The 24142-nt window shown below is 44.1% G+C and overlaps 1 protein-coding gene across 17 annotated transcripts in view; it reads left to right on the forward strand.

Annotated features, from left to right (window-relative positions):
* Positions 1 to 24142, forward strand: part of DAB1 (DAB adaptor protein 1) — a 1091055-nt gene that overhangs the window by 688486 nt on the left and 378427 nt on the right. For 11 of the 17 annotated variants that reach the window (XM_070609437.1, XM_070609441.1, XM_070609454.1 and 8 more), the window contains exon 1: positions 16260 to 16450. The exons of 5 other annotated variants lie outside the window; for them this stretch is intronic. The gene's annotated coding sequence lies outside the window, so the exon portion shown is untranslated. Of the gene's footprint in view, positions 1 to 16230; positions 16451 to 24142 lie in introns of those variants that run through there. One more of the 17 variants, XM_070609445.1, reaches the window with a different exon arrangement.

The following is a 24142-nucleotide window of genomic DNA, read 5'->3' on the forward strand; positions in this document are numbered from 1 at the left end:
CTTGTCTGAGAATTTTAACAGGGTGACCAGTGTCACTGGAAAGGAATTAGTTGGAGAGACCCTTTGAGTAGTGAAGAATTGAAGAATCCAGGGGTGAGGGGCTAAGGGGTGGGATGACCTTTGTCCTAATGGCCTCACAAGCCCCTTTCTTTTGAAGCCTTGCTGATCACTCTCCCACCCTGAACTCCTCTCTTTGGGGAGTGGGGACACTTAAACACTCAGGAGTTGTCTCCATTATAGGACACTATTTTGCAAAAGTACCTGTTTACTTATCTTCCTCTCCCATTTTTCTGTGAGAGCCCTTGGAACAGAAGTGAGCTTTCACGTCTTTATCATCAGTGCCTAGCACAGTGCATCGTTCACATGGAAGAGACTTGTTTTTTTTTTTTGAGGATGATTAGCCCTGAGCTAACTGCTGCCAATCCTCCTCTTTTTCCTGAGGAAGGCTGGCCCTGAGCCAGCATCCGTGCCCGTCTTCCTCTACTTTATATGTGGGATGCCTACCACAGCATGGCGGGCCAAGCAGTGCCATGTCTGCATTCAGGATCCAAACCGGCGAACCCTGGGCTGCTGAAGCGGGATGTGCTAATTTAACCACTGTGCGACCCGGCCGGCCCCGTTGGAATTTTTTTTTGATAAATGAACGTGTGAATGATAAAAATATGGACTTTATAAATGGAACTAGAGTAATTGTTAAGAGAAAGGGATTTCAAAGGAGAGTTTGAAGGCTGAAGTCCCAAGGATATTTAAGGATAGAATGGATAAACTGACATAGATGTGGGTAATTAAGATCGATCTACAGCTGGGAACTTCACTAAATGACTTCAGGATTCCTCTAACTACAATTGGATTCTCCAATGTAGTTACAGATAATAACTCAAAGGGAAATACTACACCAAATTCTAGCAATCATCACGCAGTTCATTTGACAGACTGGTATTACCATGGGTTAATGGTGCATCTACTTCGAAGGTAGAACTCTTGGGGAGACGATGACAAAAAAGAAGGGGTCTGGATCCAGATGGCATAAGTTGGCATTAATACTTACCGCATTAATGCCCCAGTGGCTGTATGGGTGGATGAGTGAGTGACACACAAAGAGGTTAAGTTGCCTAAGATCATGAAATTAGACTGGTAAAATAAAAACAGAAATTCTGATTCCCAGAGCTCTACTGCTTGTCCCCATTACAGGGGAAGAAGAAAGAAGGACCGATTAAAGGCATCCCTTTTGTATTGATAGAAACAGATGCAGTTTTTCCCACCATGCACCAGGTAATATGTGGGGAACCATTAAATTTAAACCACGATCATTAGAGACTCCTCAAGTGGAGTTACCTGAAATCAGAAATTAAGTGGGAGCAACCTTAGTTCTGAAGTGAATTTGTTTATTGCATGCATTTCAATATAGTTTGGGATAAATTCTTAAATGAAGAGATAATGCCTGGTAAGCTGTTTAAATATTTGAATGCCAGTAATGAAATCATAATTAAATCAAGCAAAATTTAATAGTAAATGTCTATCTAATGTTGATATTCCCTCTTGAATTCTTGGGAATTTGAATGGATAAAATTTTTTATCTTACAATTCTTGGGATTTAGTTCAATATTTATTTCATTATCAGTGCAGACTTACACATACTAAGCAGTTTAATGACAATGGATGCTGGAGTCTGAGTAAAGACAGCAGCAACATATCAAGTGATTTTAATTACAACGATGTGCTTGTACTCAGGCAAGATGCTCTAGTCGATGTTGGTGTAGGAATTATATCAATAAATGCAATTTCCCTAAGCCTGAGCTTGCTGTGTGACCTTGGGTAAGTCAGATAACCTCTCTCAATTCTACTATTCTCATTTATAAAAGAAGAAATTTGCTTAGTTTAATATCTCAGTTTCTTTGCATATTTAATCTCTAAAAATGTCATATGCTTATATTTTTAAGTGATGTTCCAATTTGATAAAATGTAATAAATAATTTGAACACTTGCTGTGCTCTATTCCCTGTGGGAAGTTCTGGTATCTAATGATGAACGTGTATGACTTTTCTCCAATGGATGCTCGCTCGTTCATTCATTCAACACATGGTTACAATCAGCACTAGGAATCTATCGGTGAATGCATTAGTTCCCTAGGGCCGCTGTAACTAATTACCACAAACTTGGTGACTTAAAACAACGCGTCTTTATTCTCTCATAGTTCTGGAGGCCAAAAGTCTAAAATCAAAGTATCCACACAGTAGTGTTCTCTCCAAAGGCTTTGGGGAAGAATCCATCCCTTTGCTCTTCCAGAATCTCACGGCTGCATGTGTTCCTTGGCTCGTGGACACATCACTCCAATCTCTGCCTCCGTGATCCCACTGTCTGCTCCTCTTCCCTGTGTCTCCTCTGTCTGTGTCTTATAAGGACGCTTGTCATTGGATTTAGGACCCACCTATATAATCTAGGATGCTCTTCTCATCTCAAGATCCTAATTTGAGATGCAAAGATCTTTCCAAAGAAGGTCACATTCACAAATCCCAGGGATTAGGACATGAACGTATATTTTGGGGAGCCGCCGTTCAACCCACTACAAGGACCAAACAAACGTAATAACAACAAGTGAACAAAAACATTGATGCCCTTGAGGAGCTTATAGACCACTGAAGGAAACAGACATCAAGCCAAGATGTAATTATACAAAGTGATTATGCTTTGTATATAGTTATAATAAATACATAGTTATAAGTTGTAATTGGGTCTATGAAGGGGCACAGGAAAGATTTTAATAAGGGGACCTCATTAAGGTGGGGGTTAGGTGAGACCTCTGAACAAGTGACATTTAAGCTGAGCATCCATGAGAGTATAGGAATTAGGGCCTGGAGAGAAACTCTTGGAGAGGTTGGGGAAGACCATTCCAAGCGAACAGAACATTACTTGCCAAGGCCTTGGGATGGGGCCTTGGAGAAGTGAATGAAGCCATTGTGGCTGAAGGACATTGACCAGAGGGAGGGTGGAGTGAGTTGAGAGTGGGTCAGATCATGAAGGGATCTGAAAGCCTTTATCAAGACTTTTGGAAACCTAAGTGTAATGAGAAACCATTGATGTGTTTTAAACTGGAAGATCTGAATTATGTTTTTAAAATGTTACTGCGGCTGATATTTGAAACGTGTTATAGGAAAGCAAGAGTGAAAAGAAGGGAGAAAGAAGTGCTAGGCAAGAGATAGCTTGGTCCAGGGTGATGGCAGGAGAGAGGATGGAAGTGAATGGATTTGATTTACATGTTGGAGGTAGAAATGACACAGTTTGGGAAAGGACTGGTTATGGGGAAGTGAGGCAGAGGAAAGCTTTTAGGATGGCTTTCAGTCTGCTGGAGGAAACGGCATGAAACAAATGACTGTAATAGAGGGATTCATAAAGTGGTTAAATAACACAGATGAGAGAACCAGTGATAGTGCCTGGAACAGGGTTGGGATGAGGTGGGGAGGATGCCAAAGTTTGAGTTGAGCTTCAAAGAATGTTGGGTAAATGTTAGAGAGAATTTCATATAGAGGGAGAAGAATGACAAAAAACATCCAGAGACATGAGGATGTATGACGTGTTCAGGAAGCAAGGAGGGCTCTTTGAAGGGAAGCATGCCAATGAATGTTTGTGTCCCCATCAGCATCTCTTTTTAATGGCCTTGTTTATCATGGTCCTTTGGTCACAGAAGTGTCTTGATCCTTCTTATGACCTGGCCTTCCTACTATAAACCCATTTGAACTGAGTGTGACATCTCGGATCATGCCACTCAACCAGGAGCTACAGACTCACATGTCCCTAAATTGCATAAACATGATTGAATTAATCCAGATATGGAAGATTCCCAATGACTAAGTGTCCCTTTTTAGAATTTGGCAGGATGTGTTAACTTTCTTCTGGAAGTAACATTATGTACCCATAATAGACTTGTTTAATTTTTATTTTTAAATGAATACTCAATATTTAGGCTCTTCTGTTCTCGGAGTTCACGGGTGTTGGTGGTGTGGGGAGGGGTGTGACGCAGCAGGGAGCGGGGGAAGGAGTAGCAGGAGATGCCTGAAGGAAGGGAAGGAAGGGTGGGCTGGATACATTACTCAGCCTTCTTTCTGCTTCAGAATGATGTGTCCACTACAAAAATTTGATCCTATCCCTCAAGTCTTTATAACTCTTTGACAGGTTCCATTCACCCACATCAGCAGTTTCCAAACTACTTTCCATTGATACACACGTGGCAAATGACATTCACAGGGGCTCACTCTTCCATGAGTAACACCCAGGGTCATTGACACTTCTGGGCACGCCAGCTATATCTCTGCGATTTCTCTTCCACTCAGGAAAACGTATGGGAATGCAAGAGCATGAGAGTAACATTTTTACAGGGATAACCTTGAATCTGACGTGCTATAATATACCGCCCAAGTAAATGTTTGCAAACATGGGGAATTTTATGATCAGTAAATGTAGGGAAAAGAAACTCACTCGAATAATAAAATGTGTACCAATGTCTCAACGCTTCTCTAGCATGACTAAGCTCATTATTTTAGGAAGATGGACACTGGGATTGACAGTGGTGTTACCAGAGCCTTTCATGGCTGTACTCCGAAATACAGGTGCTTATTATCTCAAGGGTCACTTTTCCAGAAACGGCTGAGTGACCCAAAAAGAGATAACCATCTCCAAATTAATGATTACACTACTGCAACCTCCATTACTGATAGCTACTGACTTATTCTTTCTTACCATATACAAAATACTATGACCAACTTTTACAAACATTATTTTATTTAATAATTAAAATAGACACTAGAGTCAGCCATTATTATCCCCATTTACAGGAGAAATTAGTGCAGCTGAGAATTAAAAAAAACTTACCCAAATTCACACCTGCATAGTATCAGAACTAAGATTAGAAATTAAACTGTAGTTTAAAATTGTATGCTCTTAATCACTATTCATGTTTCATTCTGTATTTATAAACCTACAGCAATACTGCTCCTGGACACATAGAGAAGAGACTCTATAATTCTAATTAGCCTGGAGGTATCTCATGCAGAACAACAAGGGCCAGCAGGACCCTCTGACCATGTCTTATCTCTGTAAGGCACAGGAAGGCAGACAAGAGCCATGGATCATTTTGCCCTAGCATCCTTTGACAACAGTACCCAAACCATACTCCTCTCTGCCTTCCTTCCCTACTTCTTCCTTCTCTTCCTTCCTCCCTCCCTTCCTTTCTTCTTTCTTCTTTGCTCTGTCATCCCCTCTCCTATCTTTTTTCACAACTCCCAGTTAGATCACTGTCTAAGCATTCCTAATTATGAGGAGTTTCCATCTCTGGTGCTCCTCATATGCTTTTGATTGATGACTGTTCAATGGTGGAATTCCAACCACATCGGCTGAATCACCCTCAACATTAATGCAGTGACAGGTGTTGCATACATCTCTTTCTCTCTGCTGTTTATAAGGAACTTAGCATCTACTCTAAGAGATCACAATCTCTATGGAAGATCCAGACGTGAAAAATGGCTTCAACACGTGGCAGGGGTCAAGTTTAAAAGCAGGCACAACATAAAGGAAGCAAAAAGAGAGAATGATGGAAGAGGGGGCTTCATTTAAACTTGGTCCTGCAGATTGGGAAGGATTTCAGTAAATAGGATTGGAGAAGGGTTGTCCTGGGGGAGAAAAATAGCACGAGCAGAGAGATGGAGGCAGCCATGCAGAAGGTGTGGTCAGGAGAAGAGCCACCGTCTGTCGCGGTTTGATCAGGGGTATATATGAGTGTGCCACCAGACCAAAATTGTAAGATGAATTGGGGAAACAAAGAGGAAGGAACTAATTTTTTTTTTTATCACTGAAGGAAACTTCTGACCTATGTGAAATTCCGGCACCATATTTATTGAAAGGCACTCATCTCCTTCTCTTGCATCATCATTGTCATTGTTGTCATAATCATCATTATTAAACGTTATGATTGTGGGGCTTTATACAATTTCTCAGTCAGGACTTCATTACATATTTATAACCTCTTCACCGAGTTGATGGCATGGTTTTGATAAAAAGTAACAAAAAACGCAAATTATGTCGGCTTACACAATAAAAAGGATATGTTGGCTCTTGTTATTGTTAAGGTAATCCGGCTTTAGGCAGTAACTCAGTGATGTGACAGGATTCCTTTTGGTTTCTCTTGTGATTTCTTTTGGTCCCTCTGCTTTGACCTCCTTGGGTCCAGCTTTATCATAGGCCCATTCCTTTTAGGAGTATATGCTGTTGCTTCCTGGGCTACAGGCTATTTTTGCCCCAGTATTTCCAGCAGAAGTCTGATTGGACAAGGTTAAGTTCTCTGCCGACCCCAGAATCAACCACTCTGGCCAAAGTGATGGAGCACGTTGACAGCTCAGCTTAAGTCGTGTGCCCCGACCCAGAGCCGAGAGTGGAGTCAGCTTGTGAGAAATCACATACTTTCCCGAATAGGAATTAGGGTTTTTAGGAAGGGAGAAGTGGGGTTGGTGTGGGTGGGATGAATGCTAGAGAGGAAACTAAACAATATCCTTTAGAGAAATATAGGCACTTTTATTGCCATTTTATAGTCGAGGAATGGAGGTTCATAGTACTGTTAGTTGCACAAAGATGAAATAGTTCCCATTCTCTAAGAAGATCATATATGTCAAGAGAAAAAAATTATTAATGTTATAAAAACTATATATCTTATCATGGGAACCCAGAAGGTGAAGAGACTTTACTATCCCCTCTGGATAGACGAGACAGACAAGTGTCATGGACTGTGACCCTGAGCAAGTTACTTAATTTCTCTTAGCTTCTTTTTTCTTTTCTGGAAAACTAGAGATAATAGTGGCACCTACTTCACAGATTTGTTGAGAGGATTAAATGAGACATTTACAAATACAGGTGACCAAGTGCCTTTTCATTCATTATGTGTTTAATCTTCGATACAACCAGGGAGGTGGCTGAGGGCATCCAGTCTAAGAGATGGAATTACTGAAGCTAATATGGTTATCAGCCACAGGAAATACCAAACCAAAGTCTTGTGATTCCAACACACTGTGGTGTTTCTTCTTCTTCTTCTTTTTTTTTTTGAGGAAGATTGGCCCTGAGCTGACATCTGCCACCAATCCTCCTCCCTTTGCTGAGGAAGACCAGCTGGGGCCAGCATCTGCAGCCATCGTCCTCTACTCATATGTGGGACGATCATCACAGCATGGCCCGATAAGCAGCACGTAGGTCCGCACCCAGGATCCGAACCAGCAAACCTCTGGGCCGGGCTGAGAAAGTGGAACGTGTGAACTTAACTGCTGCGCCACCAGGCTGGCCCCCTGTGGTGCTTCTTAATGAGATCCCCAGCTCTCTGTATCTTTGCCTTACAGTGAACAGGATCCACACTGAGGGAACTACACATGCAAATTATCATTAGCATGAAAACGGGTAATTATTATTTTTTTTACATTTGCATCACCACAGATGATCTTTGTGTTAGACATTCTTCAGCAATGAATGACTGAACTAAAGGGCTTGCGGTTCATTCTGACGGTCATTAATTCTAAATAAGAAATTCATTTGCTGTCACTCATGTTGCTTAACAATGCAAAGCAAAGAGTGACTACAGAGCAATCTGAAACAGTAGGGGCTGGGACTTAAAATGGAAATCACCTGGCCCAACCTTTTATAATTTACATATGAGGGAAATGAGAGCTAGAATAGGGAAGGTCACACGATTAATTAGTGGCAGAGCTGGGACTAGAACCCATTTTCTTTACTTCTATGCCAAAGTCTTTTTATTAAAACCTGAATGCTGATCATCTGACTTCTATTTGGTTAGTAATTTCCTGATTATTTAAAACACATTGAGGGCATACGATAGAGAGACTCGTGATGTGCTGAAGGTGCCAAAATGAAAACATATTAAGAATCCTTCCCAAATTCCCTTGTGCTGTATTAGTTTTATCTTGATTTTTTCTGCAATACACTTATGGGGGGAAAAACGGGGTATCTGTATGTATTGAATGGTCTCATTTGAGTCCTGCCAATGTAAAGGTACGAACTAAAAACATTTTACATTCAAACAGAGCAAATTGCTTATGGTAACCATTGCATAATGAAGGCACACAATGAAGAATCAGAGTTCAAATTACTTATCAGGTCTCTTCCATTTTCTAAGTTTTTAAAGTAGAAAATTGCACAGTATAATTACAGTAAGTTAATTTGCATTCATATTACAATTCAATGAGCAATTACATTCTTTTTTATTTAAAAAAATATTTTATAAAGTGTGATTTGCATCAGGATGTTTCCGGAAAAGAGTGGAGACTTTTTCCTTATGAGGTTTTCATACAAATTCAACCATGGAGCCTGAACCTTCCTATATAGAGTTGAAGCCTCTTATTGGCTTTTTGGGAACCATCTGAAATATGACTGTGGTTTCAGAGCTTTTGGACGAGAACTCTTCAAGGATTCATAGAATATTATGGTTTGGAAGGAGAACTTAAAGGTCTTACTGCTCAAGACTCCTTTCCTCCGTTCACTTCCACCAGCTGAAGCCTGAGTTTCTCTATCACATTCCTGCAAAGCTATCATCTAACCTATATTTGCTTAACTCCTGCGTGAGGAAATTCTTGACCTTCTGATGCCACCCACATCATTTCGAACAGTGCTTTCGTTTTGAGGAGGGCGCTCCATTTTGGTGTAGCCATTCTTGTGTTAACGTATTTCAAGGATACTTTTTTACACATTCATTGCTTTGGCAGAACCACCCATGACACAGAGCACTCTTCTTATATTGAGAGTATAACATTTTATTCTGGACTTGCAATATTAGCACAAATATCTGTGGTGGGCAACAATCAAGCGGTGCCCATAAGGACTGTGGGTGCCGAGTGGCTGCCCCACTTCCTCTGTGCCTGCTCTTTAAAAAAATTTTAGAATGAAGATAAAATAGGCATATATTGAAACGTGTGGATCTTAAGAGTAGTTTGACCAGTTTTAACAAATATATTTGCCTATATAACACTACATTAAAAATACTGTATATTCCATTATGCCAGAAAGTACCTTGTACCCCTCCCCAGGCAATGTCTCTCCACAGAGGCAACTGGTGTTCTAATTTTTCTCACTGTAAATTTATTTTGCGTGTTCTTGATCTTCACATAGACAGAATCATAATAATGTCTTTTTATGAGCCTGGCTTCTTTCACTCAACCTGTTTTTAAGATTCCTCCATGCAGCTGCATATGTCAGTATCAGCAGTGTGTTTTGTTTCTTGCTCAGTAGTATGCCATTGTATGAATATTCTACAATTTGCTTATCCGTTCTACTGTGGAAAGACATTTGTTCTCAGTCTGACCTATTATGAAGAAAGCTGCTATAAACTTTCTAGTATATATGCTTGCGTGTGTGTGTACGTGTTTTATTTCTCTTGGGTAAATACCTTGGGGTGGAATACCTACAATTGCCCATAGGGTAGATGTATGCTTAACTTGATAAGAAAGTGCCAAGTAGAGAGTGCTTAACTTGATACGAAAGTGCCGAGTTTTCCAAAATGGTGATACCATTTTATACTTTCACCAGCAACGTATGAGAGCTCTGCATCCTCGCCAATATTTAATGTTGTCAGACTTTCAAATTTCAGCCATTTTAGTGGGTGTGGAGTCATATCTCACTATGGTTTTATTTGCATGTTCCTTGTGATCAATGATATTGGGCACCTTATCATGTGCCTACTGGCCATTCATATGTCTTCTTTCGTAAAATGGCTTTTCAAATGTTCTGTCCATTTTAATTAGGTTGTTTATCTTTTTATTATTAATTAGTAGGAGATCTTTGTATTTTCTGGATTCAAGTCCTTTGTCAGATATATGTATTGTGAACATTTTCTCCAGGCTTGTGGTTTACCATTAATTTTCTTAATATTGTCTTTTGATCAGCACACATTTTAAATTTTTATAAGGCCCAATTTATCATTTTTTCCTTTATATTCAATGATTATTTGTACTCTGTAAGAAATCTGTGCATACCCCCAAATTGTGAGGATACTCTCTAAGGTTCTCCTCTAGAACCTTTACCGTTTTAGTGATGACATTTTGTTTTACGTATGGTGTGAGGAAGGGATTGTTAATTTTTTCCCACATATTTATCCAGTTGTCCCAGTACCGTGTTTTCCTCAATGACTTTTCTTTCCTCAATGAATTGCACTGGCACTTTTGTTTAAAAAAAATGCCAATTTATTGTATACGTGTTAGTCTATTTCTAGATTCTCTCTTCTGTTCTATTGATCAATTTATCTATCCTTAATGCTGGTGCCATAGTGTCTTGATTATTGTAGCTTTACGGTAAGTGTTGAAGTCAGGTAGGATAAGCTCTCTAATTTTGCTCTTCTTCAGGGTTGTTTTGATTATTTAAGTCCCATTGCATTTCCATATCCACTTTAGAAATAGCTTGTACATTTCTTGAAAAAGTGTGCTGGGATTTTTATTTGGACTGTGCTAAATGTATAGTTCAATTTGGGGAGAACTGACATCTTATCCACACTGAGTTTTCCAAACCTTCTCATTTATTTGGGTCTTCTTTAACTGTTTTCATCAACATTTTGTAAGTTTTGGTGCAGAAACTTTGCACAACTTTTGTTCAATCTATTCCTAAGCATTTTGTGTTGTGCCATTATAAATAGCATCAATTTTTCCAACTGTCTGTCTGACTAGCTGTGTAACTTTGGGCAAAATATTTAACCTCTAAGTTTATTTCTAACCTGTAAGATGTGAGTTCATGTTCTTAGAACAAGGCCAAGTATAAATATCTACAAATAGCTTTTTGGGGTTCTTTAATATTAAATTGGATAACGAATAGAAAGTTCATAGTGCAAAACTTGGTATTAGACAGAATTCTTTTGGTCAAAAGTGAAAAAAACCCTCAAACTGGCATAAGCAGCAGAGGGGATATTTTGGCTCAAATGCCTGAAAAATCTGGGTAGGTGGATGGTCGTTAGCTTCAGGCATGGCTAAAGTAAAGCCCTTCAGCAATGTCCTGGGAAGTCTCCGCTTTCCCGTCTCTTAGTCCTGTTGTCTTCTCTGATGCTTTCATGCTCTGAAGGCTTTTCTTATGGAAGGGGCTCCTGCAGCTGCAGGCGTAACATCTTTCCAGTTTCCAGTTCAGTGGGAAAGAGAAAGCGTTTTTCCTCAGTTGCTCTATCAAAAGTACACAGGTTACTCACTGGACCATCCCTGAGTGGTGGCCAAGAAATGTGTCGCACCTGTCCATCCCTGGAGCTGAGAGTAGAGTCCGCTCTCCAAGAACAAAATGGAAAATATATCTTTGGCTGGGGGAATGGTTCCCCAATGAAATCCGGGTGTTGTTCACAGAGGAAGGAGGAATGGAGGAATGGCACCAGAGAGGCAGACGACAAATAGCCGTCATAACTTTAACATAGTCACCATGAAATACATGGCGGCTACACTGCAGGGGCTGCTGGTTCTTCTCTGCTTCTCGTACCCCCCAGGCGTCAGGAACTCCATCACGTTCTGATAGCTTTTAGTCTACTCCTATTTCCAAGTACTACTGTCACCTTAAGCTCCACTTTATGAGTGAAAAAATTGGGAGTTTGTATTGGAACTTAAGAGCCCTTTGGCAATCACTTCAGCTCTCCACTTTGTTTCTACTGTGCATTTAGCTAAAGAGAGCAGATTGGTGACATAAATACAATTGCAGTGTTGCTATTTCCCTCCACCCCCTCCTTGGAAAAAATAAAAGGAGTGCTATTTATAGCTACTGTAAACTAGAGTCAAGTTTAGTAACACCGCCAGCAGCCTTTCCCTGGAATCAAGCAAAGCCCTTCTCAAGAAAGAAGGGATCTCTCCTGTTTTGATGAAGCCACATAGAAATTTTTTCTCATTGCTTTTGGACCTCAGAAGAGAAATAGCAATTGGATATTTCACTCGTGTCTAGGACATACAAGAAAAGGATCTGAAATGTGGTTAATGTAAGGTTTGCAACTTTTTTTTTTTTAATGGACCCCTTTGCTTTCACACTGAATTCCAAAGTCCTGAACATGGCATATGAGACCCTTTCCAATTTGTTTATGTTGTTTCTCTACAGTCAACCACCGCCACCCCCAGAGCAGAGTCTCTTTTATGCCCTTGCACGTTCTCTTTTCACTCCTTGCTTCATCTGGTTGCTCAGTTATCTTCCAAGATGGGGCCGGGCGCAGTGGTTAAGTTCGCACGTTCCGATTCTCAGTGGCCCGGGGTTCACTGATTTGGATCCTGGGTGTGGACATGGTACCACTTGGCAAAAGCCATGCTGTGATAGGTGTCCCACATATAAAGTAGAGGAAGATGGGCATGAATGTTAGCTGAGGGCCAGTCTTCTTGAGCAAAAAGAGGAGGATTGGCAGTAGTCAGCTCAGGGCTAATCTTCCTCAAAAAAAAAAAAAAAAAAAAGATGCTATCACTTCCTTCAAGAAGCCTTAAAATCCTGCCCTGGTCTCACACCCCTGTCTGCTGCCCTGCAGCCTCCCTGCAGTGTGTGTGCTGATGAGTTTCCTCAACGTGGGTACGAGTTGTTTGAGAGTGAGTTTTTTTGCTTTTTCTTTTCTTCCTTGCCAATGCCTGCTAGCATTGTGCCTGGTATACAGTGAGCAGTCAGTAAACAATTTTTGAATAAATAAATAGAATCTGAGTGTGAACATGAACTTGAATGATAAGGACCATGAGAGGCTTACGTACCTTCGGTATTAACCTTTGAAATTTTGTGTCTTCTATATGTTGGTATACTTTGAACGCACAGTGTCTCTAATAAGCTTGGTAGAAATGGTCCTACTGGACAGTATTTAAGATTTTATTAATTTGAGAGCTTTGTGTGTACATTCCTGGCATATGCAAGCCCCACAGACTATTTAATAAACAGTGGCTATGTAATAATTTGTGCTTGAAACCCTTAGAGCTTACAGCACAAATTCATTTTATCCTGAGAGGTATATTTGAAACAACTGTAGGGATGAACAGAATTTTAAATAATACAGAATACACAAAATGAGCTACTTTGCATTCCTTCCTTTGGAGGAGTAGTTATTGCTGGTTGGATTTATGATTTCTGACCCGTGGTTTTGCTTTCAATCCTGGGTCGGTCTCAAACAGCACTTAAATAGGCTGGCCCTCTGAGTATCTTGAGAACCATGTGCATAGGGATGAATTATATGAAGTTCAATAAAACTCCTTTTTACCCATCTGCGTGCTACTCATGTCCATGTAAGAACATTCAATTGACTCTGAGCTCCTCAAAGGCAGGGTCTGTTTCTGATTTGTCATCATTATACCCAATGCCTAGCACAGTGCCTGACATATAGAATGATCTCCATAAATGTTGTTGATGTAAAATGAACTATTTTGGAATTTCTCTGGAAGGAGAACCCATGTTTGCTGTGACTTTTCAGTCCAGCCACATCTGCTACAGTATCTCATCTAAGGCCCACAGCGATCTCTTGAAGCAGGTGTCTCATGAAGCATGTGTCACCATTGTAGAACTGAGAATTTTGAAGTTCAGAGAGTTAACTTGTCACAGATGACTCAGGCCCATTAGACTACAGTCCAGATTCTTTCCAGTACACACGGATAAGAGTACCTCTCCCCCTGGGCTACCGTGAAGGCTAAATGAGTTAATGTATGGAAAGTACCAGAAGGGTGCCTGGAAAATAATGACTAATATATACATCTTTGTTGTTCTTCTTGATACATTGTTGTTTCTAGTAGTAGATGATAAAGAAATGCATGTTGATCTTTTTCCTTATGCCACACTTAACACAAACGGCATTGTTATTTAAAAGAGAAGAAAAGAAAAAGCACCCTAAATTTTAGATGAGTTGTTTCTTGACATGTTTAGCATAATAACTTAAAATAGCCCTTTAAAATTTGGTTTGCTTTAACCCAGAAGACTATTAGGTCCTTGGGCAGCTTGTGTGCAGTTAGAATCTATATATTACGCTTTCTTCCAGCCTGGAGTTGGGAACAGCTGCAGCTCGTTGCCCCTGTCAGATTTAATGGGAATTTGCCCAGTTTCCATGATGGCGCATGTCCAACACCGAATAGAGATCGAGTCTTATATGAGCGTCTTCCATTTCTATCACTCGGCCAACTCAGTGTCCCGCATTCCCCTCAAAGTCTGTAATCACAATGTCAACTGAAAATAGAACAAGAGGGAAGGGGCGAAGGCAACGTCTCTCATGTACAGTGCCTTAGAATGTCCGTCAGTGGTCATGATGTTCCATGGCTGTCCTCAAAACCCTGAGAAACTTCAGAGCTGTTTTTGGTAGAGTCAATGCAGAGTTAGACCTGCGTTCCATCAGGTTTGACATCTGTCCCAGCCACCTGAGGTGCATAACAGGTTTCTATATTCTTTCCTCCTATTCCAACCAGGTCTTCTCCGATTTGTCCATGTCTCCTGTTTTCTTTGTATTGAGTTCAGGTTCCTGAGGTTTGTCTTTATAGAAGAGGAAACAGAAGTGTCTTATTAATCTTAGTAGAGCTGCCTGGCGAGCCTGAACTTCCAATGAAATGAATCTTTAGTGTTGGCTGGCAACTCTTGCCACTCTCTAGAACTTTGGAAGAGTTGGGGAAACTTGGGCCAGTGTCCCTGGTCCCCATCATTAGAGCTGCTGGTCACATCCAGAAGGAAACAGAAACAGTGGTATCAGGGGTGGCATCTCCCTCCCACCTTGATGGGAGTTGCCTCTGATCAACTCTTCACCAAGATTGTACCCTGCCAATGACCTCACAAATTTTTCTTGTCTCTATGTAAATTGCTATCTTTCAGGAGGTGCACGACAGCCTCCAGTTGCTCAGGCCTCCATTTGTACAGAAGCTGTTATTACGGAATAAGTGTAATGGGTCGTGAATTTTGTGGAGAAAGGGAGGGTCTCTCGATGACTTTGTGTGTACCAGCCACGGACCTATTGGCTCCACAAGGAGTGCATTAGGCTAAATATTTTTAGCCCATTGACTCTGGAGGTAATAACCCTAAATGCTTCATTAAATTTTCATGGGTGAGTGACAGAAGCTATGAGGGAAAAAAACAAAACCCAAATCCTCCACATTAGCTTTATTATTACACAGCTGGAGGACAGGAGTGTGGCCCCTAAAAAAGCTAACACTTTAACTGCGGCCTGCCTCTTCCTTCCCTTTCCTGCACCCTGCTCCAAAGGGCCAGCACTTCATTTGCTTTTCTCCCTCCGACACCTGGCATTTTGGCCTCTGGAGACGACTGTACAGGCATTTACTTAAGTTGAATCCAGTCTCAGGGTAGAAGAATTTTCAGACCCACACAATGCATATTTCCGGCGATTTGCTGGATCTTTGTAAACCAAGACCAGGAGCAGGGAGCAACTGCCTGGGCGCTGCCTGAGGCCTTCCCGCCTCTGTTCTCACCTGAGGGCTGTCCTCCCCCAGGCATTCTAGGAACGGAAGTGGAGAAGGCGGGTAGGAAGGGGAGAGTTGGGGTTTAACTGAGGCCTGCACACCCTGAGGGGCATGGGTCCCTCCCTAGGACTGAGGAAAACGTGACAGATGCCAGCTTTCTCCCTCCTCGTGGCCCGACTTTGCCGGGGAAGCGTCAGTGAAGACAAGATCTGCCAAACCAGGGCTGGCCACTGAGAACTGGCGCCCCCTCCTGCAAAGGGGCGTGGGGGCAACACGTCCTCGCCGAGCCTCCTCCCTGGTTTTCGCCCAGTGGCACTCTATATTTGGGTCTGCGTATGTTTAGAGGCTTGGATCAAAGAGTAAACCCCAGAGAAAAATGAGGGAGGCCGGGCGGGGACTGCCGCTGCTGGTGGCGGTGACGGTGGCGCAAACACTGGATACTTTGTGAAACCCGAGTCTGGTAGCTTTAACCCCTTCGCTCCCTCACCCCTCCCCGCCGGCGCGGCTGGGGCGGGGACCCCATGCTCTCTGCTGGGCTCTCCCCCTCCACGGAGGCATGGGGAGCGAGCGCAAGGGCTCCAGAGGCGCGACTGCGAGCCGCGGCGCCCCCGCTCGCTCGCTCGCTCGCTCTGCCTCCTCCTCGTCGCCGCCGCGACTCGGCTAGGCTCTCGGGGCGCGGCGGGCGGCGCAGAGAGCGCCCGGGCGGGAGCCGAGCGGGAGCCGCGGGGCCGGGGCGAGGGGCGCGCGGCGGGCGGCCGGGCGGCGGCGGCCGAGGAGCCGGCAGGTGAGCGGCGCCGCGGGGCGCCGGGCGGGCGCGGGGGCCGGCGGGGCGGGGGCGCGGGAGGAGGCGGGTCTGCGCGTGGGGCGGTCTCCTCCCCTTGCTCTGACGCGGGGCCGGTGGCTCCCGGGGACGATGGACCCGGCTCGGCGCTCGCCGGGGCTTCCCCGGGCTGGAGAGCGCGCCTGAGTGCCGCCGCCCGCCGGGCATGGGGAGCCGCTTCCTGGGCGGCTGCGGCAGCGGAGGAGGATGCTCTCGGCGAGCCGAGGTGAGGCGCGGCGGGCCACGCGGCAGCCCTGGAGTTCAGCGCGGGCAGGTGCCCGGCGGGGACCCGGCGCCTGGACGCCCGGCTGCCTCCGCTGGGGCCCCGGGGCGCGGAGGACGGCTCCTGGGGCGCCCCTCTCGGGAGTTGGGCTAGGGGTACCGCGGGGATGGCGACTGCAGTTTTGCTCGCTCCCTCCACTTACTGGGGGAGAGGGACGACCTCTGCTCCTTCCTTCTGGGTCTCTGCCACCACCCCTATCTCCCTACTTCTGGCCACGCACGGTCCTCTCTCCAGACCTGCTCAACCCGAACACTCGTCTCTCTTCGGGACCCCCTGCACCCTCCTCCCTCCTGCGGTCCCGGCTCTATCCTTCCACGAACCTTCCTTCTCCGCTCCAAAACCTACCCGATGCTCCTGAGCCCTTTCTCCCTGCCTCGCTGGCTGCGTTCCCGGGCCGGACCCTGTTCCCTACTCAGCGGAACCCGGTTTTCACTTCCCTACTCCTCGGCAGCGCTGCGGTGCTGCCCTGACCTGTCGAAAAACCGGGTCCATCCCAGGAACCCCTACCCTTTCTCAGACCCCATCAGAGCTGGACCCTGCCTCTCAGACCCCAGCCCTTCCCCGGGTCCTCCATCGACTCGGTTCTCTGCTGCTTCCCGCACCTCCACTCCGCTCCGCAGACTCCCCGCCACTCTGAACGCTCCCCTCCCCAGCCCGTTCCTCTGCTTCTCGCTGCTCCAGACTCGCCGCTCAGGGTGTTTTTCCTACGGGGGAAACTTTAAAATCCCCGTGATTCGGCTCATCAAGAAGCCCTAAAAGAAGGACTCAACCGCCGAGAGGAGCTGGAATCCGGGAGTCAGAGACGGGGAAGGTTGTGTCGTGGCGTCGAAAGGGGCCATTGGATGAGCGTACAAAGTAAATTTCAAAACGACTGTGGTTGCTGCAGCCGGGCCGCTCCTTCCCCGCTAGTTCCGTCCCACAGAGTGTTATTGTGACCCCTGGTGGGAGGGCGCGCCTTTTCTCTGCAGTTTTTAAAACGCTATTTTTTGTTTTGGTGGTGGTGCTGATGGACCGGACGGGGGGTGGGTGGGCACGAAGGAAAGCTGCCTGGCAAGCCTGATGCCACCTGGCTCCTGCGTTGTTCCCTCCTGAACCCGCTAGCCTGTGCATGTTTCACTCCTTGTAAACTCCCCTCCACCCCCAACTGCATCACACAAGTCCTCATTGTTGGGGGTCTGCCTGGGCACTTCCGCCCGGGCTGGGAGAGTCTGAAGGAATGGGGTGGGGGTGGGGAGGCCGGGGCGCCGGGCCACCGCGGTCTGGCTCTCGCGGGCGGCTCGGCGGCGGGCGGAGCGGAGAGCGCCGCGGCGCGGGCGTCTGTGAGCTCTGGCGTGTGCCGGAGAGGGTGGGGCGCGCGCCCGCGTGGGTCGGTGCCTGAGTGTGCGTTTGGAGCCGGCGCACGCCTGGGCTTAGCTCCTTTAGGAGGAGGAGGGCTTGTGGAAGCCAGCGCGCCTTTTGCTGCCCGGGAGCTGGGCGAGCGAGCGAGTCCGAGATGGATGCTACAACGCAGCTCCTCGCGAGTCTGGGGACGCAGCGAAGATCCGTTGTCGCTTCTCCCTCCTCCTGTTCCCCTCCTGCTGGCCCATTCGACGCACTTTCACAATGTTGATGGTTTTGAATAAAGGCCTTGTGGGGGTTCCGCTGACACTTCGTAACACTTAACATGTTTTCAAGTAATCATATAAATTAAAGGTGGCTTACGTTCAGAACCCCCTAATTATCCGGTTCACGTTTGTACATTTATGTGCCAATTATAGGTCTTCGGGAAATCCATAAAATTATAAACCATCCCCACCCCCTGAATTAGCACCCATTGTTTTTATTATCTCAACGATGAGTGGTTCTGGATGGAACCCTGAATTGCACAGGCGTGAAGATAGATGTGCGGGGGGAGGAGAGCTTGACTGGAGTAGGAACGCTCCACAGCCCCCCCACCCCCATCCCCATCCCTATTTCTTTCCTTTCCTCTTCTGACAAGGCTTGGTGACAATTCTGGAATCTGAAAGGGATCAAAGATTTTCTTGATTTCCTATTGAGAAGGGCGACCTAATCAAAGCTGTGTAGAAGTCAACTTCTAAGCAATCAGAAATTGTCTGCTGATGCCCTTGATTGAAACCCCAGCATTCAAATGGAGTATTGAAGAACTCGCAGACATGGCTTTGAAGCGCTATTGTTCTTTTCCATACACAGAGGCCCTCTTAAAGGTTTAGGAAGTTCAAAATGCAGTGATTTGAAAGACTGACGTTGTAACTATTTGGCAACGCTGAGAAGATGGGCAGGGATGAGAGAAGAGGCCGAGGTGGGAAGTGCGAACGTGGTGTTACTATCTTTTTGGGAACAGTGCCGCTATTAAGTGTGAATTCAGTCTACACGTTAAGTTGGCAATTAAATCTCTTCCTAAAGCAGATTTAGAAGATGATTTTTAGTAGTTTTTTTTTTGGTGGTTTGCTTAAGGTCTGAATAGGCATATCTGAAACATTTAATCATGTTCATTGTATTCAACAATAAAATCTGAATAAAAATTACTGATTGTCGATGAAGCTCATCTCACAAGCTGTTTCGCAGTATGTTTCATTTGCGAGACGTAGCATTGTGTGAGGCTGCAGGAAGAGAGCGCATCACTTATTGTTCCACTTCTCCCAAAGCCAGAGAGGAGCAGGCTCTTCACTCCCCTTTGCCCTCCAGAGTAATTTGTCTTCGGTGGTGGCTGTTTGGCGTGGTACCTGGTAGGACCCATCTTAAAAATGGTGTGTGGTGGATTTCGGATGCCTGGAGGCGCCCTGCAGGCAGATGAAGAATCTGATTGAGGCAGCGTTTCATTCTGATAATTCACTCAAGTCAAACATTCTGTTTTTGCTGAGATTTAATCCTTCTCTCAAACTAATAAAGCTAACAAAGCAAGAAAATCACAGTTTATGTCTTTTAGATGGCACTTTAAAAAATTGCATAAATTGAAAGCTGTTGTCAGGAACTGTAAATGTTATTTAAGGCTTACTGTGACAAAGAATGGTCGCTGGTTGAGTTAAGTGATTGAGAATAAATCACTTGACCTCTCAGTTTCATCATTTGCAATATTATCTACCTTGTGAGTCTTGGAGCAGTTTTATGGAGAAAAATGTCTCGTTGGGTGCTTTGGCGCATAACCGGATTTCAGGAGAATAGTGACTTTTAGTAAGAGGTCATGGAATTCTGCTGAGGAGAGAGGATGGCATTGGGATTTGGAAGGCGGGGATCAAATCCAAGTACTTTCTGACTTGATGGTGTTTGGCATATCACCTCTCTTATTAATAAAAATAGGGATAATTAACCTTTATGGAGTACTTGCTAAGAGTCAGGTACCCCTTTAAGCACTTTGCGTGCATTAATTTATTTAATCTTTAAATAACCCTGGGAAGTGGATACTTGTATTCTCATTCCCATTTGATTGATGAGGAAACCAGGGCACAGAGAGAGCTGGTAACTGGCCCAAGGCCACACAGCAAATAAGGTATAGAACTAGGATTTAAATCCAAGCATTGTGGTTCTAGGGTGGGTCCTAACCAGGGCGTTCTGCCACCTCTGAGTGGGGAAGGGATCCCAGCTGTCTCCCAGAGTGGCTGTGAAATTTCACGGGGAATGATGGAGTAGAATTGCTGGAGATTGCTTCCAATTGCAGATGCTAACAGCACAAAATGGGTGTTGCCCTCTTGCCAACGGGGAACTGGGCTGATGGTAGACATTTGAACACGTGTAACTTTGTGACAAGTATTAGTCAGTCTTGCTTCACATCTGTCTACTCTTAGTTAGCTATGCAGAGACTGCCATCCTGCTAGTGTCTCTTACCAGCCGTGGGAAGCAGAGCTGCTTAAAAGCAGACATGGTGTAACAAGTGGTTAGATGTCTGAACTTGGGTGCTAGGCTGCCCGCTTCAGACCTCAGCTCCGCCAGCCCTGCCAGCCCTGCCAGCTGTGTGGCCTGAACTCAATCTGTGACCTGTGTTTCAGGATACAAACCTGTGTTAAAAAACAAACACAGACAAACAAACAAAAACCACATCAAGTCAGTCAATCACTTGAACGCTTCCCTTAGGTTGGGGAGCAGACCATCAGCTTTCCTTGTCTTTGAGATGCTCTCTGCACTTTTCTTCCATTTAGTCCTCAGATAAGGAAAGGTTTTGGTTCAGGAATCACAAAACTCCTCTGGCTTCTATTTCATGAAATATGCAGTATATTCTATTGGAAAGAAATTACCAGCTTGCTTTTATTATTATTATTTTATTTTATTTGGACCCAACATATAACCAATCTACAGTGCCAGTGGGGAATTCTCATAAAGAGAAAGGAAAACAGAAATAAAATTCTGCTGAATAGAACTCACAGCTAAAATGATAAAAGTTTTGTGGTGGTGAAAATGGGTTGTTTAGGTTAGGGGATAAAGATGGTGGGGCCGGCCTGGTGGCGCAGCGGTTAAGTTCGAATGTTCTGCTTCAGCGGCCTGGGGTTCGCTGGTTCGGATCCCGGGTGTGGACATGGCATCACTTGGCAAGCCACGCTGTAGTAGGCATCCCACGTATAAAGTAGAGGAAGATGGGCATGGATGTTAGCTCAGGGCCAGTCTTCCTCAGCAAAAGGAGGAGGATTGGCAGCAGATGTTAGCTCAGGGCTAATCTTCCTCAAAAAAAAAAAAAAAAAGAAAAATAAATAAAAAATAAATGACCTTTCCATTTAAGAAAAAAAAAAAAAAAAGATGAGAAGAGGGCCCTCTCAGGCAGATGCGATTAGTTCAGAGGGAACCCCAGTCAGCTGTGTTGACTGCCTACAGTGAGGCTTGTAAAATGGCCAACCGTGTATGTCAGCTTTGAGCTTCAAACCAATTTCTGACTCTTGGTCAGTCTCTCTGTTTTTCGACTGGGCTCATAATCTGTCGGTTCACTCGCCATCATTTAAGCCGTCTCTTTCTCTGCTCTTTCTCTTCCCCTGTCTCTCCTTATTTCTCTCTCAGTCTTTATGCCTGTTTCTATCTTGTTGGTGTTATGATTGACAATAAAGCCTGAAAAATTATGAGTATGCATGGAGAGTATCTGGGAAATGGAGAAAGCCAGCTCAGGTCACGCACCCAGACATCTCTTCTGTGTCCCTTCAGCACATGTTTACTGCGCCTGGCTTTATGCTCTGTGCTAGGTGCTGTGAACAGTAAGTACCAAGATGGAAGGGTGCTGTCTCTGCCATCTAGGCACCTGGCCTCCTGCATAAATGACTGCCGCAGTGGGAGATGTGGTACAGAACATGTCTGTACAGCGCTGGGAGCGTCTGAGGACAGTCCGGTACACCTGGGGAAAGGGAGGCTGGGGAGGGCCTCACAGGGAGGCTGCGTTTCCGCTGGCAGCTGCGGGTTCACCAGGAGTTTCTCAGGGGTTGAATGCCTTCCAGGTGGGGAGGACTGTGTGGGCGGAGGCGTGCGGCAGGAAGGTTCGTTCTTGGTTTGGGGTGGGCAGAGCTGGGAGTGGCTGTAAAGTAGAATATGTGGCCAAAATGGGTTATTTTATAGAACATTTTCCAAACTATGTTCCAGGGAACACTAGTATCCTCCAGGATGGTTCTGAGCATTTCAAAAGAGCATTCAGATGGAGGAAAGTTCCATGCCCCCACATGTTTGCCAAGTGCTGAATTATAGATCCTACTGTTAGTCAGACGCAGTATTCCCTGTAGCACAGAAACTCGTTTACCTCATTAAGAATTTTTCAAACTTATTTGCCACAGAAGCTTGAATTTCAAGGAGCCCCTCTCAGTGTCCTATGAGACAGATTAGGGAAAACGTTTGTTGGTAACCACTTAACGACTTTTAAGAAGAGGAGTTAATTTTATCATGAAAGTAATTTGTGTGATTTGAAATGTAGCATAGAATATTGACATACAAACAGTGTAAATAACAATACAGTACAAATCTCTGTACCTACCACTCAGCTTAAGAAATAAAGACCTACAAATACGGTTGAAACCTCTTAGTAACCTCTCCCTGATCATATCTCCTTCCCTCTTGCCAGAGGTAACCACTATCCTAAATTTGGAGTTTATCATTTCATACAATTCTTTTGAATATGCTTTTCAGAAGAGCAGCTTAAGAAGAATTCCATTGAATTCTCATCCAGAAATAGTAAGAAACAAATAGTATTTTGTCCAAGAATTATCCTGGAATAAAGGACGTTTATAGGCTCTTTAGGGGGAAGAAATGTGGCCTCTCCTTTTAACAACAGTGCCTGGAATGCAGTAGGTGTTCAGTAAATTTCCGCTGAATTGAATTGAATTAAATGTGTGCACTCTCATGTGGTTCGTTAAGTTCATGTGGATAAAAAGATTGAGGTCAATTGTCTTTCGGAGACAGTATTGAAATTCTGTGTGGTCAGCGATCTTGAAAACATTTTTTGTTGTAGTTCTTTATTTGGTAATCTGGATTTAGAAAGGAATAGTAACAATTATCCATTGAAAGTCATCTTTATGTTTTCTTGACATCTTTTGGAATCATTAACAATAAAAACTTACCCAAATCTGTCTTATTAAAATAGCTGATTCAGTGGAGCTATCCATTTTCATTACAGGAAAAATGATAAATACAAAGGCTTTCAGTCAAGAAGGAAACTTGCAAATTGCAATGCTAATTGATTACTCAGCACCTAGACACTAGATACTTTCAAGGGTTATGAGGGTCCTATCGAAGTGTCCCCAAGAAATAACTTAGTAACAGGGTGTTACAATTAGGCACTGTCATGGCAACACAAGCATCTCTTTTGATATATGTGAGGGACATTCTCTTGAAAAAGCTCACATCATCTAAAACATATGTCACATTTGGGTGACATTTTCTTTTTTATTATCCTAGCCTGTATTCATCTATTACTGTATACATGTCAACATGTAGAGTGAATGTTAGAACGGTGCTGAGGGATGCATGGTAGAAAGAATGAGAGGAGAAAGAAAGCAGAAGATTTACAGCCTCACTGGGGGAGGCTTTTTGTACCAAATCGTGGTTGCATGGAAGATAGTAGATTAGCTTTTCCCATGGAGTTCAAAATTGATCATGCCTGAGATTTCACCCTTAGGGTTTTCTATCTTTGACTTTTCTGGTACAGATTTTTCCTGGTAGTTTGGGAGGAGTAGTAAAATCCCAGCAGGTAGCAGAACAAGAGTCAACTTAGGATGTGAACGATCATAAATAATGCAAAGACTGCACAGGGCATAAGGAAGAGAGACGGGCAATGCCATCCCCTCGTGATTGCCCACTGATGCCCAGGCACCACAATGACGGCATGTGCCAGTTCTTGTCTTGAATTGTAGGACATATTATTCTGAGCTGTGTTACGTGCATGCTCACAAAAGTTCTAAATATAAAACACAACCGTTCAAACATACTCAAGTTAAGTCAGAAGTGCTGGTGGTCCAATTGTGGATGAAATCAGAGATGGGCCACCAGAGGCTTGAATCTGAGCTATGGCATGTATTGTTAGAACATAGTTCCAATGAATGCAAAAAGGTTGCTGTAATTTATTCCTCTGGGAAGCTGAAGAGATTTGTAGACCACATAGAAGTTGGATTCTTGCCAACCTTCTGCTATCTAACTTCTTAATTTTAATGTAGTTGAATTTATCAATCTTTTCTTTTA

The sequence above is a fragment of the Equus przewalskii genome, chromosome 2 (assembly GCF_037783145.1).
Source record: "Equus przewalskii isolate Varuska chromosome 2, EquPr2, whole genome shotgun sequence".
Lineage (NCBI taxonomy): Eukaryota > Metazoa > Chordata > Mammalia > Perissodactyla > Equidae > Equus > Equus przewalskii.